This window comes from Fundulus heteroclitus, chromosome 10 (assembly GCF_011125445.2).
Source record: "Fundulus heteroclitus isolate FHET01 chromosome 10, MU-UCD_Fhet_4.1, whole genome shotgun sequence".
NCBI classification, from domain to species: Eukaryota; Metazoa; Chordata; class Actinopteri; order Cyprinodontiformes; family Fundulidae; genus Fundulus; species Fundulus heteroclitus.
This window is the reverse complement of record NC_046370.1, coordinates 10,866,072-10,879,525: the sequence shown is the minus strand read 5'-3', so window position 1 is coordinate 10,879,525 and position 13,454 is coordinate 10,866,072.

Below are 13,454 nucleotides of genomic sequence, written 5' to 3'. Positions count from 1 at the left end.
TTCTTGCAAAGCCAGCGTTACTGCAACCAAGGCCCCAAACTGTCTACCCATCTCCTCTTCCATCCTACCTAAACTCATGAGCAGCATTTGAACTCCTCCACTTAGGGTAGAAACCTGCGTCCCACTAGAAGGGAGAAATCGCCCCTAGTTGTGATGAAGAACATGGTCTGGAGTACTTAAAGCTCTGCTGCAAATTTTCTCAGTGCACGGTGAAGGCCATTGCCCCGAAACGTGGCTCTCATCCTCAAATGCAAAGATGAGACCCTGAGTTTCCCAAACCAAACGCCCTCCTCTCCACAACTAAACCCTTGAGATCCTGCACACCGACACCGCTAACCGTACTGGATGCAAGGGTCAGCCATCCCTCACTGGGAACGAGCTGAACTTGGGCGTACGAGAACCGGATAGCACGTCAAATGCACCCACACAACACCCCAGGAGACATTAGTCACAAGCCTTCTCCGGATCCAAAAAACATAAAACTCAAAATAGACTAGAAAACCAAACTCCCATGGCCGCGCCGGCAGTCACGCAAGGGTCAGGCTCCACATTGTGGCTAACCTTGAAAGAACCACGCTCCCTTATACGGTGTTTCCAAATGTGGCGAAATGTTTGTGCTCTAACGACGTGAACGCAAATGTTCTGCAGAGTCAGACACGCCTGCGACATTGTCCATGGAAATTACTGACCTGAAAAAAACAATTTGCAATTTAACAACCATTCTAATTTAGCCTTTACTGCTCTGGTCTTTTTATGCCGATGTGCTTATTGACCGTGTTGTGTCGCCCGTTATCTGTCTGGTCCTGTCGTCATGTCCAGATTGGATGTGTCGTTATCTATACATGATAGATGTTTTTCTTTTGTTTCTTGCTTTTTTTTTTTTTGGAATGCATTTATTTTGTCATTGGGCGAAGGCAATAAATTTTACTTATTCAATGCGGGGAATCATGCATTTTCCAAAATAAAATAAAAAAATTCCTCCTCGCTCTCATCAGCTTGTTATCAGTCCTACATCTGGATAAGACAGAAAATTAGATAATTTAATATAATAATAAAAATAATAATTAATAGCTGATAAGTAAGGCAGTGGTAGATAAGAGCTTATTTTTAACATTGTTGTGTAACATCTGGACAAAGGAGTCCCAGCCTACTTATTATTATTCACAAGAAAAAACGAAAGAAACAAGTCTGTATCTTCGACTCCCACACAGATGTTTTTGCCTTTAAAGATCCAACCTTCCTGCGCTTTCTTCTGTTGCCTTCATTGAAGAAAAGTCCTTCTTCTACTTACGGCTCAGTCTCCGCTCCGGGTCAGGAGCTCTCAGCGGATCGAGTCCCGGTCTTGAAGTTTTCTCAATCTTGCAGTTGTCAGCTGGGTTGTTTTTTTTTTTGTTTTTTTTTTGCTTCCGCTCAACAGAATGCCTGTTTTTCAAATGTAAATAAGGTTCTTAGCACTTTTCAACTAAAAATAGGTATACCTTCCCAACATAAATATTGATGCTCGGTGAGAAAGCATTGTGGTGTCGTGTGTGGGTGTGTATGTGAAAACAGAAAAGATGAATCAGAAACAAGTGTGCTGCAGGTTGTTGAAAATAACTCGGCTTGCTGCGTCAAGGAGAGAAGAAGAGACATCATTAGTGAGGGTGGCTGCACTTCTTGTTGCTTATTTTCAGATTAAACGAAAACAAAACTTGAGGGATGAATCATATTTTTTATTTTTTAACGTTGTTGAGCTCTTAAAATTTTCTTAATCATTCCGATGTGCACAGAGACAGAAAATCTTTGTCTCACACAGTATATTCAGAGCTTAAAGCTTGGATTATTGTAGCAACTTGTATATTCTGCCCTAATAATTAGACATGTTCTGTTTCTAATGTTTCCTAAACCTTCATACATGGTACACACAGTCCATTTGAAAAGTATTCACACCCTTTAGGTTTTTTTTTCAGGTTTTTTTGTTTTTGTTTTTGTGTTATAACCACAAACTCCTGTATATGTGATAAGATGAGACAAAGTAGTGCTATAGCTATTTGTGAAGTAAACTGAAAAAAAACATAGTTTTCAAAATTCTTTATAAATCTGAAATAATATGTTGTGTTTATTTGTATTCACGCCTCCATGTGAAGTGCTCTGTAGCTCCGCCTTTTATTGCAGCTGTAGCTGCAAATCTCTGCCAGCTTCACATATCTAGAAGCAAAAATGTTGTTGCCCATTCCTCTTTACAAAACATCCTAAGATCAGATTGGATGGAGCATGTCTGTAAACATCTTGGCTCATTTTCTGAGTCGGATTTAGATCTGGGCTTTGACTAGACCATGCTAACGCAAGGACTAATATCCTTTGATCTAAACCATTCAGTTTTAGCTCTGGGTGTATGTTTAGGATTGATGCCATATACTGGTGGCCTAAACCTGCTTCTACATATTTAGTCTTCATGATGCTCTTTGTTAAGTCTTGTTCTCCAACAAACCAGGATACATATCAAGAGGAAATTACAAAATTAGTTTACTAATTAAGTGATTTTGGCATTTAATTAGATGTACGTACTGGGTTGCATTTAGAGGGACCAGACGAAATGGACCTGAATTGAAATGTACGCCACACTAATCATATTTACTTTCTACAAGAATTTTAAAACTGAATCCTTTATTTTCCATTCACTTATTTGTGCCAGTTTAACACAGAAAATGCATTGAAGTTTGTGGTTGTGATAGATAAGGAAAAAGGGTCAGGGCGCTCTGTACTTGCTTCAGAGTGGGAAATATAAAGGAGCCCAGGTTGTGTGTTCTGTCTAAAGACCTATTGAGGTTTTTATATTTCCTGAACACCTGAAAAAAAAAAAAAACAGGAGTCCTGTGTACCTCTGCGGTAATTCGTTCCTAGGGCGTGTGATTTCAGCAAATCTGTTGCCGTCACATTGACGCGAAGCGTAGCCGAGAAAGCCCAGCCTGTTATCTGCGGTCCTTTCAGGTTGCATTTGGCTGGATCTTTTCATCACAACACAAGCGGTCCTGATTTATCACATCCCCATGCTGATACATCACAGGTTTCCTGTTTATACTCCCAGAGCCGATGTACATAAATTATACATTTTCACGCGTGAAGAGACTTATGCTCGAGTGGACTCTTGTTTCTTTGCCTCAGGTTTCAGCTCAGTCTGCAGATATAGCAGGATCACAAATCCTCCGAACACCACTTACTCGTTGTCATAAGTGTCGCTCGCTTTTATAAATGTTTGATACATGGAAGTTATGTGAGTCTGTCATAAAAACGCATGATTAAAACTGCATTATCCCCAGTTCCAATGCCAAATCGGGTCCATCTATTCTGTCTGTAGTGATCTGACATGGTAATAAAAGCTTGAGTTTCTCTTCTGTGGTTGAATTGTTAGTGTTCACTTTTGCAGACATCCAGCTCCTTTGCACCAAATGTACATTTTGACGCATGCAGATGGAGAACATGATGCAGAGTCCCGTAACACTTGCTTTACAGTCAAACTATTTCCGTTAAAATACTCTTCTTTCAATGCATCCACCCATCTGAGGAAGGGGGCAGCGAGTCTCTATCACCCTCCTCTGCTCAGGTGTCAGACAAGCAGCAGCAGATTCATCTGCAAACATGGAGAAATAACATGCATATCTATAAGGGGATATTGCACAGATTTTATCCTCCATTTGCTCTCCTTTCTGCTGCTAAACCTGTTGGGGTTGGTCCTATCTCGGTTTCTGCTTCTTTTTTTCTTTTTTTTTTTGCTTTTTTGTGTGAAAGCAACTGACTGTGGGAGAAGGAATCTGTCTATCTGTGTCCATCTGTGTGTGCATGTTCGTGTCAGGAGCTGAAGGCTGAATTTTTTTCCCCTCTGTGCTGAGGAATAAATCATAAAGGTCTGTTTTCTTTCAGAGTTCCCACAGTACAACACTCACGCACTCCGAGATAACTGCGTGTTGTTCGCGGCGAGTCTGGACAGAAGCAAGAGCAAAATGTAAAAGCAGCGAACGTCAATATATTACAGCCACGTGAGGGTTGGAGATATTGTTAGCTTGTGAATGCATCGCGTCCTTGCAAGCTGTCTTGCATTTGAGGAGCGCGTCGGGGAAGAATAATAGATCCGTCGTTGCCAAATTCTGAAAATAATTTACAACGGAGATGAGACCAAGAGTCACACCTGGTCCTCTTGAAAGAGGCAGGGATGAAGATTTCACTCCTTATTTTCTAGGATTTAGAAGCAAAGGAGACACAGTGTAAGAAAAAAAAATTAAAATGGCATCTGAGGCTATATCTGTGTAACGTATTTACTATTTATAAAGGAACTGTTCGTCTTATAGGGTTCGTTTTGTTTGCTGTTTTTTTTTTTTTTGTTGTTTTTTAACAGGATTGAGCATGGAATGAGCATTTGGCACAGATGATTTTAATATACTGATGAATAGACCATAAAGGTAAATGTGACCTAATCATACTGAGTTATGAATCTGAGTGATGAACGGGCTGTGCATTTCAGGCCGTTGAGGCAGACCAGGAGCCATACATATATGCGCTGCTTGTTCTTAACGCCGCCACCTGGGGTTTGATTCCCAACCTTGTGTCCTTGGTTGCATGTCTTCCCTCCTTCTCTCTCTGCCCATTTACTGCTCAATTACTATGAATGAAGATAACTTGTGCCACAAAATGGAAACAGAAAAAAATCATTGGTGTCCCTCAAGAATACCGTATCCGTGCCGGTGAAATATACAACTCTATGCTCTGGGGTTAGACCACAGTCCATGATAGGGTTGTCACTATGCTAACATTTTAAACTAAACACAGATATGATACGATTCATTACAATATAACAAAATTTAACGTTAACTTCCTTCTTTTGGGCAAAATCAATCAAGTAGCTGACCATATAGCCTTCTTTTAGAGAAATATATAGTTCATCTGTCTTGTTTGGCAAAAACTATAGTAATAGCATACATGTACGTACCCTTTATGGAAGCATGGACCTCTGATTGAGTCATGCAATTATTTTATTTTATTATAGTTGCTTTTCTTTTGTGTGCAACTCCGTGCCTCCATCTGCCTGTCAATTTGCTGTTGATGCAATTGAATTTTATGACTGAGGGGCCAACAGAGAATCATTCTATACTGAAATAAATTGTGTTTCATAACAAATGGTTCTAGCGAATCCAAAGCAGATTTTTACAGTATAAACAACGATCCGGTCCATGCAAATATGTTCAGCAGCTGCCCATACAAATTCCATCTTTCTGGTAATTTGGCATAATATTTTCTGTGATGATGACAAAGGTACCATGATCACATTGGACACATGTGGCTGCAGCGTTGCGGTCCGGAAAAGAGTAACAATTTTGGCAAACATAAATGGGTCAGGTTGTATTGTTTTAAGCACAAATGAGTAGCTGTTTAATAACTCCTTTTTTTAGCACCAATCATATTGAGATGTTTTGACAACCTTAGTTTATAGTCTTGCCGAGTTTCCACCTGTATAATAATTTAATCACTTCATGCCCTGTCTGATAATATTAAGTGAGCTAAAAGATGTTAAAAAGTACGATATAATCTTGAGAAATTTAACAAATTGTAAAATAAAGTTATTGACATATTTGACTCTGGAAAAAGCCCTTTCTTAGGCTTCTAGGTTTACGGTGAACCAAAAGTGAGGGCCAGTACAAAGGGGGAAACATTTAGCGCAGGTTTTTATTTTTTTTACCTTCTTTTGAACGTTGATCCGGTAACAGCTTGATGATGGATCTGTAATGTAAGAGAATACCAAGTGGAGAAGGGAACATTTTTATTATTATTTTCTGATCAAAATCCACAGGTGTGGCTGAGCAGGTAAAAAAAAAAAAAAAGTTGGGTCTCACAAGCCAGCAGGAAAACCGCAGTGGTATAATGATCAGTTTCTGTGTTTTGGGTTAATATTTACCTTTTTGTGGAAAAGTTCAAAACACGGTTAGGTCTTGGAAGCACAGTCGGGTGCATCTGAAATTCCAAAGATGAACTGCAAGCCTACCAAGAAACTCATAGATGAAGCAAGGAAAGTAACAACCAGAGGAGCTGAGAGCACAGCAGGTCTGGAGGAGCTGCAGAGATCTACCGCTCAGGTAGGAGAATACGTTGACAGGACAGCTACTGTTTTTCCCCCACAACTCTTTCCCAACGTGTGTGAATAGGGTCACGTTCCATAAGGACCTGTTTGTCTCTCTCAGCGCACAGAAAGAGCAATTTTTGCAAAAAACGTAAAAACTTCTCAAAGACGTCTCAATAAATCGTGAAGAAATGGCAATAATTAGTAATTGGCTGATGCCTCTTGCAGATCCCCTTGTGGTTAGTTATATAATCAAACTCATTCCGGTTCACTGACTAATCTGATGTGAACCCAGCCAACAGATTTCGCACCACTCTGGCCTCAAAATGGGCTTTTTGTGTGTCCTCTGGTCAGATTAGATTATACCAATGCATGTCACCCATCCAACATGCTATGGGTGACATAAAACTAAACACCGTTAATACACTGTCCCCTCCATGATGATGGTGGTGGCAGCATCTTTCTGTCGGAATGCTCGTCTTCAGCATGAACAGGGAAGCTTGTCGCAGATGGGAGTATGGATGGAGCTAAACACGGGGCGATCCTGGAAGAAAACCTGTTCTTCAAAACATTTGAGACCAGGGGAAGATGTTCAGATTCAAGCACATTTCTGTGTATTTGAATAGCCTACATCTAAATGTAATTGAAAATATTTAGCAATTCTTTGAGACTGATGTTCAGAGACGCTTCTAACCAATTTGACTGAGCTTGCGATGTTCTGCAAGGAAGAACAAGCAAATAAATATCTTATTGTCTAGCAAAGTGTTATGAATCTCAGGAGTCGGACCCGGTAATTCACACAACACCAAGAGTACGTTAAACTTAATTTATTAAAAGTAACGTAGTAGAAAAAACAAGCCTCAGGGAACAGGACTGGTTACTCTGAAAAGGAGAGAGACAGGTTAGTGGCTGTGAGCTTGCAGAGGGAAATTATAGCTGCACAAGAAAAGCCACTAACCTTGATTGGATCCGTAAAAGACGTTGAATCCAAAACAGAGTCCTTTCTCCTGAAGGGGGCAGGCGACAGGGGAAATCCAACAGGTCCAGTCCGAGTCCGTTTCCAAGGTCCAAAATCCAGTTTTCAACAGGCAGAGGTACAGAGAGGACTGAGCAGAGAGGCAGTGTCGAGAGGCAGGCAGAGGTCGTTGTCCAGAAACTGAGAACCGATGAAGAGACCGACAAGGGCAAGGCAACAGGCAGGAATCCAGAGAATACTCAAAGGTCGAACACAGGTAGGCAGGTTTAAGAAATGCTGGAAGGTCTACTAACACAAGGCTTTCGAGAATCTGGCATCAGCTTGCTGTGGAAGGCCAGCTTAAATAATGCCCATCACAGGTGCCAGTAATCAGGGCAAACAACAGATGCTAGCAATCAGGAAATAGAGCAGCCACTGTATGGAAGGCTGAGATGGCCAACGTGAAAAAATAATCAGAGCAAAAGCTGTGATCATTACAGTACCCCCCCTTCAAGGTCCGGCACCTGACGGACCTCTGGGCTGATCAGGGTGAGAACGATGAAACTCCCTAATAAGGGATTTGTCTATGATGAAACGGCCCGGAATCCAGGATCTCTCCTCCGGACCGTAACCCTCCCAGTCCACTAGATACTGGAGACCCCGACCTCTGCGCCTGGACCTCATAATACGACGGACAGTGTAGATAGGTTCCCCATCCAGGAGCCGGGTGGGAGGAGGGGTGCCGGAGGTGGGCTCGAATCGAGACTGTAAAAAGGGCTTAACTCGGGAGACATGAAAGGTAGGATGGATTCTCATATTACGAGGTAGCTGGAGACGGACAGAAACAGGGTTAATGACTTTGGAGATAGGAAAAGGCCCAATAAACCTGGGAGCCAATTTCTTACAGTCCACACGCAAAGGTAGGTCCTTGGTGGATAGCCAAACCTTCTGTCCAGGAAGGTAGGCGGGAGCAGGGACTCTGCGGCGATTAGCCGACTTGGTATAACCTTGGGCCATCTTAGACATAACCCGTCTGGCCTTTCTCCAAGCTCGCTGACACCTTAGGGCAGCGGCGTGCGCAGAAGGAATCTTAGCTACCCTCTCCTGAATCGAAAAAACCGGGGGTTGATAACCAAACACAACATAGAATGGAGACACCCCAGTGGTGCAGGAAGGTAAAGAGTTCATGGCGTGCTCAACCCAAGGCAGGTTCTGAGACCATTTCTCGGGAAACTGACTGCAAACAGCACGAAGCTTTGTCTCCACCTCCTGGTTCATCCTCTCGGACTGACCATCTGACTGAGGATGAAAACCAGAGGACAAACTGACATTCATACCTAGTAAGGAACAGAACTCCTTCCAAAACTTGGAGATGAACTGAGGGCCACGATCGGACACAATGTCAACTGGAAAGCCGTGAAGACGAAAAACCTCACGAGCCAGGATCTCCCCTAATTGCTTGGATGACGGTAATTTACGGAGGGGAACCAAGTGAACCATCTTTGAGAATCGGTCGACAATGGTGAGGATAACAGTGTTCTCAGCAGATGCTGGCAGACCGGTAATGAAATCCATAGAGATGTGAGACCATGGGCGTGAAGGAATAGGCAGGGGGTGCAGTAATCCTGAGGGAGGTCTTCTGGAGGATTTAGCAGAGTTACAGACAGAACAGGTGGAAACTTACTCCCTTACAATCCTCCTGTATCAACAAACTCATCCTCTCCTTGGTTCTCCTCGATCCTGGACAGGGCGTCCGGTTTAACATTCCTGGAACCGGGTCTGTAAGACAAAGAGAAGCGGAATCTGGAGAAGAACATGGCCCACCTTGCTTGTCTTGGGTTTAACCTTCTGGCGGTCTTAAGATACTCCAGGTTCTTGTGGTCTGTCCACACAATAAAAGGATCTTGGGCCCCCTCCAGCCAATGACGCCACTCCTCCAATGCAAGCTTAACAGCCAGCAGTTCTCGATCACCTACGTCATAGTTACGTTCTGAGGCCGATAGGGATCTAGAAAAGAAAGCACATGGGTGCACCTTGCTGTCCTCCCCTCTTTGGCTGAGAATAGCTCCTACGCCAATGTTAGAGGCATCGACTTCCACAATGAACTGTTTCTTGGGGTCCGGAGAGTTGAGAACAGGGGCAGAAGTAAATAATTTCTTGAGTCGCTCGAAGGATTTGTCGGCAGCCTCAGACCAGACAAACTTGGATTTGGTGGAAGTAAGAGAATGAAGTGGAGAGGCAATCTGACTGTAGTTGCGGATGAAGCGACGATAGAAATTAGCGAACCCAAGGAACCTCTGTAATTGCTTGCGATCAGAAGGAGTCGGCCAATCCAAAACAGCAGATACTTTGGCGGGATCCATGGAGATCTTGTTTGGGGAGATGACATAACCCAGGAATGTGGTGGAAAACTGATGAAACTCACACTTCTCCGCCTTGACGAATAGATTGTTCTGAAGAAGGCGGAGAAGTACGGAACGGACATGTTGTTGGTGGTTCTCCAGATCTTTAGAGAAAATCAGGATGTCATCTAAATAAACATAGACGAAATGACCAATCATGTCCCGTAACACGTCATTAACAAGGGCTTGGAACACAGCAGGGGCATTGGTTAATCCGAAAGGCATAACCATATACTCATAATGTCCCGTAGGTGTATTAAATGCAGTTTTCCATTCGTCCCCTTCACGAATGCGCACCAGATGATAAGCGTTTCTTAGGTCCAACTTGGAAAAAATGCAGGAACCTTGAATAACATCAAAAGCCGAATCCATCAGTGGTAGGGGGTAACGATTCTTGACAGTAATGGCGTTTAAACCCCGATAATCTATACATGGACGAAGGGATCCATCCTTCTTGCCGACGAAGAAGAAACCTGCACCTGCAGGAGATGAGGAAGGTCTAATGATGCCTGCCCTTAATGCTTCCTCAACATACTTTTTCATGGCCTCATGTTCCGGGGCTGATAGAGAATAAGTACGACCTCTAGGAGGCATGGTACCAGGAAGCAGATCGATAGGGCAGTCATAAGGGCGGTGAGGAGGTAAGGCAGTAGCTCTATGTTTATTAAAAACCTCCTTCAAATCCCAGTACTGCTCTGGAACCTTGGTAAGGTCAGGATAAGTCTCCTCATTACTGATCTTGCAACTGGAGCCGCCCTCAGCCTTAGTTAAACACCCTGCCAAACATTCTTCTGACCAGCCTTGGATCTCCTTAAGCCTCCAGTTAATGTGAGGGTTGTGCTTAGCTAACCAGGTAGCACCTAGGACCACGGGGAGATCGGGAGAATTAATTGTCGTAAAGACCAAACTTTCAAAATGATTACCCCCAATGCAGAACTGGACAGGAGCAGTCTGGGAATGAGATTGATTCAAAACATGCCCATCCAGAGCTAAGACCTTACGTTTGGTCTCTGCAGGGACCAACTGAATGCCTAAACTGTGAGCAAATGATTCGTCCATAAATTCTGTGTCAGCACCAGAGTCAATAAACACAGGTACAGAAAAAGAACGTTCTCGTACCTGGATGGTGGCTGGAAATGTAGAATCACTGATAGAGGACTGTGTGCGACATTGGCTCAGTAGTAGTCTTCGTATTGCTACTGGGTCAGGTCTTTTAACAGGACAATCCCGGATGAAATGTCCCTTCTGTCCACAATATATGCAGAGTTTCAGTCTCCTGCGGCGATCCTTCTCCTCAGTCGATAATCGGCACCTCCTAAGCCGCATGGGTTCCTCCATGGAATTCCCCCTTGTTGAATCCTTAAGAGCAGAAAGGTGAGCAACAGGATTTACTGACCTCTTGAAAGTGACGCTTCTTCTGGTGTATGACTCTCTTTCTCTTTGTCTCTCTGCCAATCTGAGATCAACACGAGTAGCCAAATCCTCCAATTCTTTAAAGGAGGCAGGGAGATCCCGTGTAGCCAGAACGTCCTTTATTCTTTCATCCAGTCCTTCCATAAACACATCCATCAAAGCCTCCTCATTCCATGTACTCTCTGCAGCAATGGTGTGAAACTCTACTATGTAGCTGGTCATAGGTCTGCCTCCTTGGTGGGTCCTCATCAGGGCTCTAGCCGCCTCTCTACCTGGAAGTACTGGATCGAACACCCGAATCAGTTCCTCTGAAAATGCTTTGAAAGAGCCACAGCGATGAGACCTTCTCTGCCACTCGGCAGTTCCCCAGCACCTAGCCTTGCCTGACAGCAACGAGATGACGTAAGCTACTTTGGAGTATTCTGTAGGAAAGGAGGAAGGCTGCAGTTCGAACTGAATCTCACATTGGGTGATGAAAGGGCGACACTGATCGGCCTCTCCCTTAAACACTTCTGGGGGAGACAATCTGGGTTCACGGGCGGGCGCAGACGCCAGAACCTCGGCTGCGGGATTAACACAAGCTGCGGCGGCACAACTGACCGGACTCCTAGGAGTAATGACCACATTGTGCAACAAATCAATGATTTCATTCATGTGCCCCTCTAACCCGGAAACAGCCCGGTCTACACCTGAACGCCACTCTGGTGTTGCGGACGGGTCCATCTTTTGGCCAGATTCTACTGTTATGAATCTCAGGAGTCGGACCCGGTAATTCACACAACACCAAGAGTACGTTAAACTTAATTTATTAAAAGTAACGTAGTAGAAAAAACAAGCCTCAGGGAACAGGACTGGTTACTCTGAAAAGGAGAGAGACAGGTTAGTGGCTGTGAGCTTGCAGAGGGAAATTATAGCTGCACAAGAAAAGCCACTAACCTTGATTGGATCCGTAAAAGACGTTGAATCCAAAACAGAGTCCTTTCTCCTGAAGGGGGCAGGCGACAGGGGAAATCCAACAGGTCCAGTCCGAGTCCGTTTCCAAGGTCCAAAATCCAGTTTTCAACAGGCAGAGGTACAGAGAGGACTGAGCAGAGAGGCAGTGTTGAGAGGCAGGCAGAGGTCGTTGTCCAGAAACTGAGAACCGATGAAGAGACCGACAAGGGCAAGGCAACAGGCAGGAATCCAGAGAATACTCAAAGGTCGAACACAGGTAGGCAGGTTTAAGAAATGCTGGAAGGTCTACTAACACAAGGCTTTCGAGAATCTGGCATCAGCTTGCTGTGGAAGGCCAGCTTAAATAATGCCCATCACAGGTGCCAGTAATCAGGGCAAACAACAGATGCTAGCAATCAGGAAATAGAGCAGCCACTGTATGGAAGGCTGAGATGGCCAACGTGAAAAAATAATCAGAGCAAAAGCTGTGATCATTACACAAAGATCTTTACAAGTTATCTCTGCTAAGTCCAAATCAAGTGTTGAGTCTCTAAATACTGAAATAAAAAATTTTCACATGAAATCCACCACATCTAGGTCACTTCTAAAACCGGCTTTGCTGTTGGTTAGAATTCTCAACCTTTACTGTTTATCTTTAGGACTTAATTTACACATTAATATTCTATGCATATCTTATATTACATATTACTTTTCATAAAAACATATGTCTTTAACTTTTAGTCCTAAACATTTCATCTAGCATGCCCAAAAAAAAACTACCCCACAAGAAATGAGCATTTCTTTCTGGGAAAAATAATAGAAAAATATTTAAATCAGTAATTATTGAATTTCTGAATACATCAAACAAAGGGCTTTTGTTCCTCTGTGATGACTAAATGAACGTCTGTGTATCCCCGTCTTCATTTTGCTCACTCCTTCATGACATATTGCACCAAATAGGGTTTAGAGGCATTTCTTCTCCTCACTCTGAGTTTTAATAACATCGGGAAAACATTTTCTAAATCCACATTCAAAACCTTTTTTTTATCAATTCTAAACAGTAAAAATGGTTAAATTAAAGGTTTAAATTACAACATAATGAACAAGACAAAGCGTAGGAAGTAAGTAAATGAGTCTTAAACCGCTGAATGAGCAGAACAGGAACTGTTTTTATTTTGATATAGTGAGATGAACAGAACAGGAAGTGCATTTAATTTTTTTATATTTATCACCTGTGTTGTGTCCTTGTAATGTTGCAGTTGGCTCAACAGCGAGACAAGACATTAATGTGGTCATTATTGTGAAAGCTATAAGTTGAAGCTGAAGTCTTATTTTCGCGACTTAAGTGCTGGAGTTGCCATCTCTAAATGTGCAAAAGACTCTCAGTTACAGAGTTACTAACTCAGGTGGAGACCTGAACCCAAATGCACGCCGCACTTTTCAGATTTTTAGTTGCTAGAAGTTTTTAAATGACACCTTGTTTTCCTTTGTGTCGGTCAATCACATTCACTCCTAGTGTGGTACAAGTCTTTTGTTGTAATGTGTCGACATGTAAAAACAACAGAAATCCTTTTGCAGGGTACTGTTTGTGTATTAACTGCTTTCTGAGAGCTGATTAGCGTAATTTGGAGCAAACGTAAACACCTGATTTTAGCTATACTTG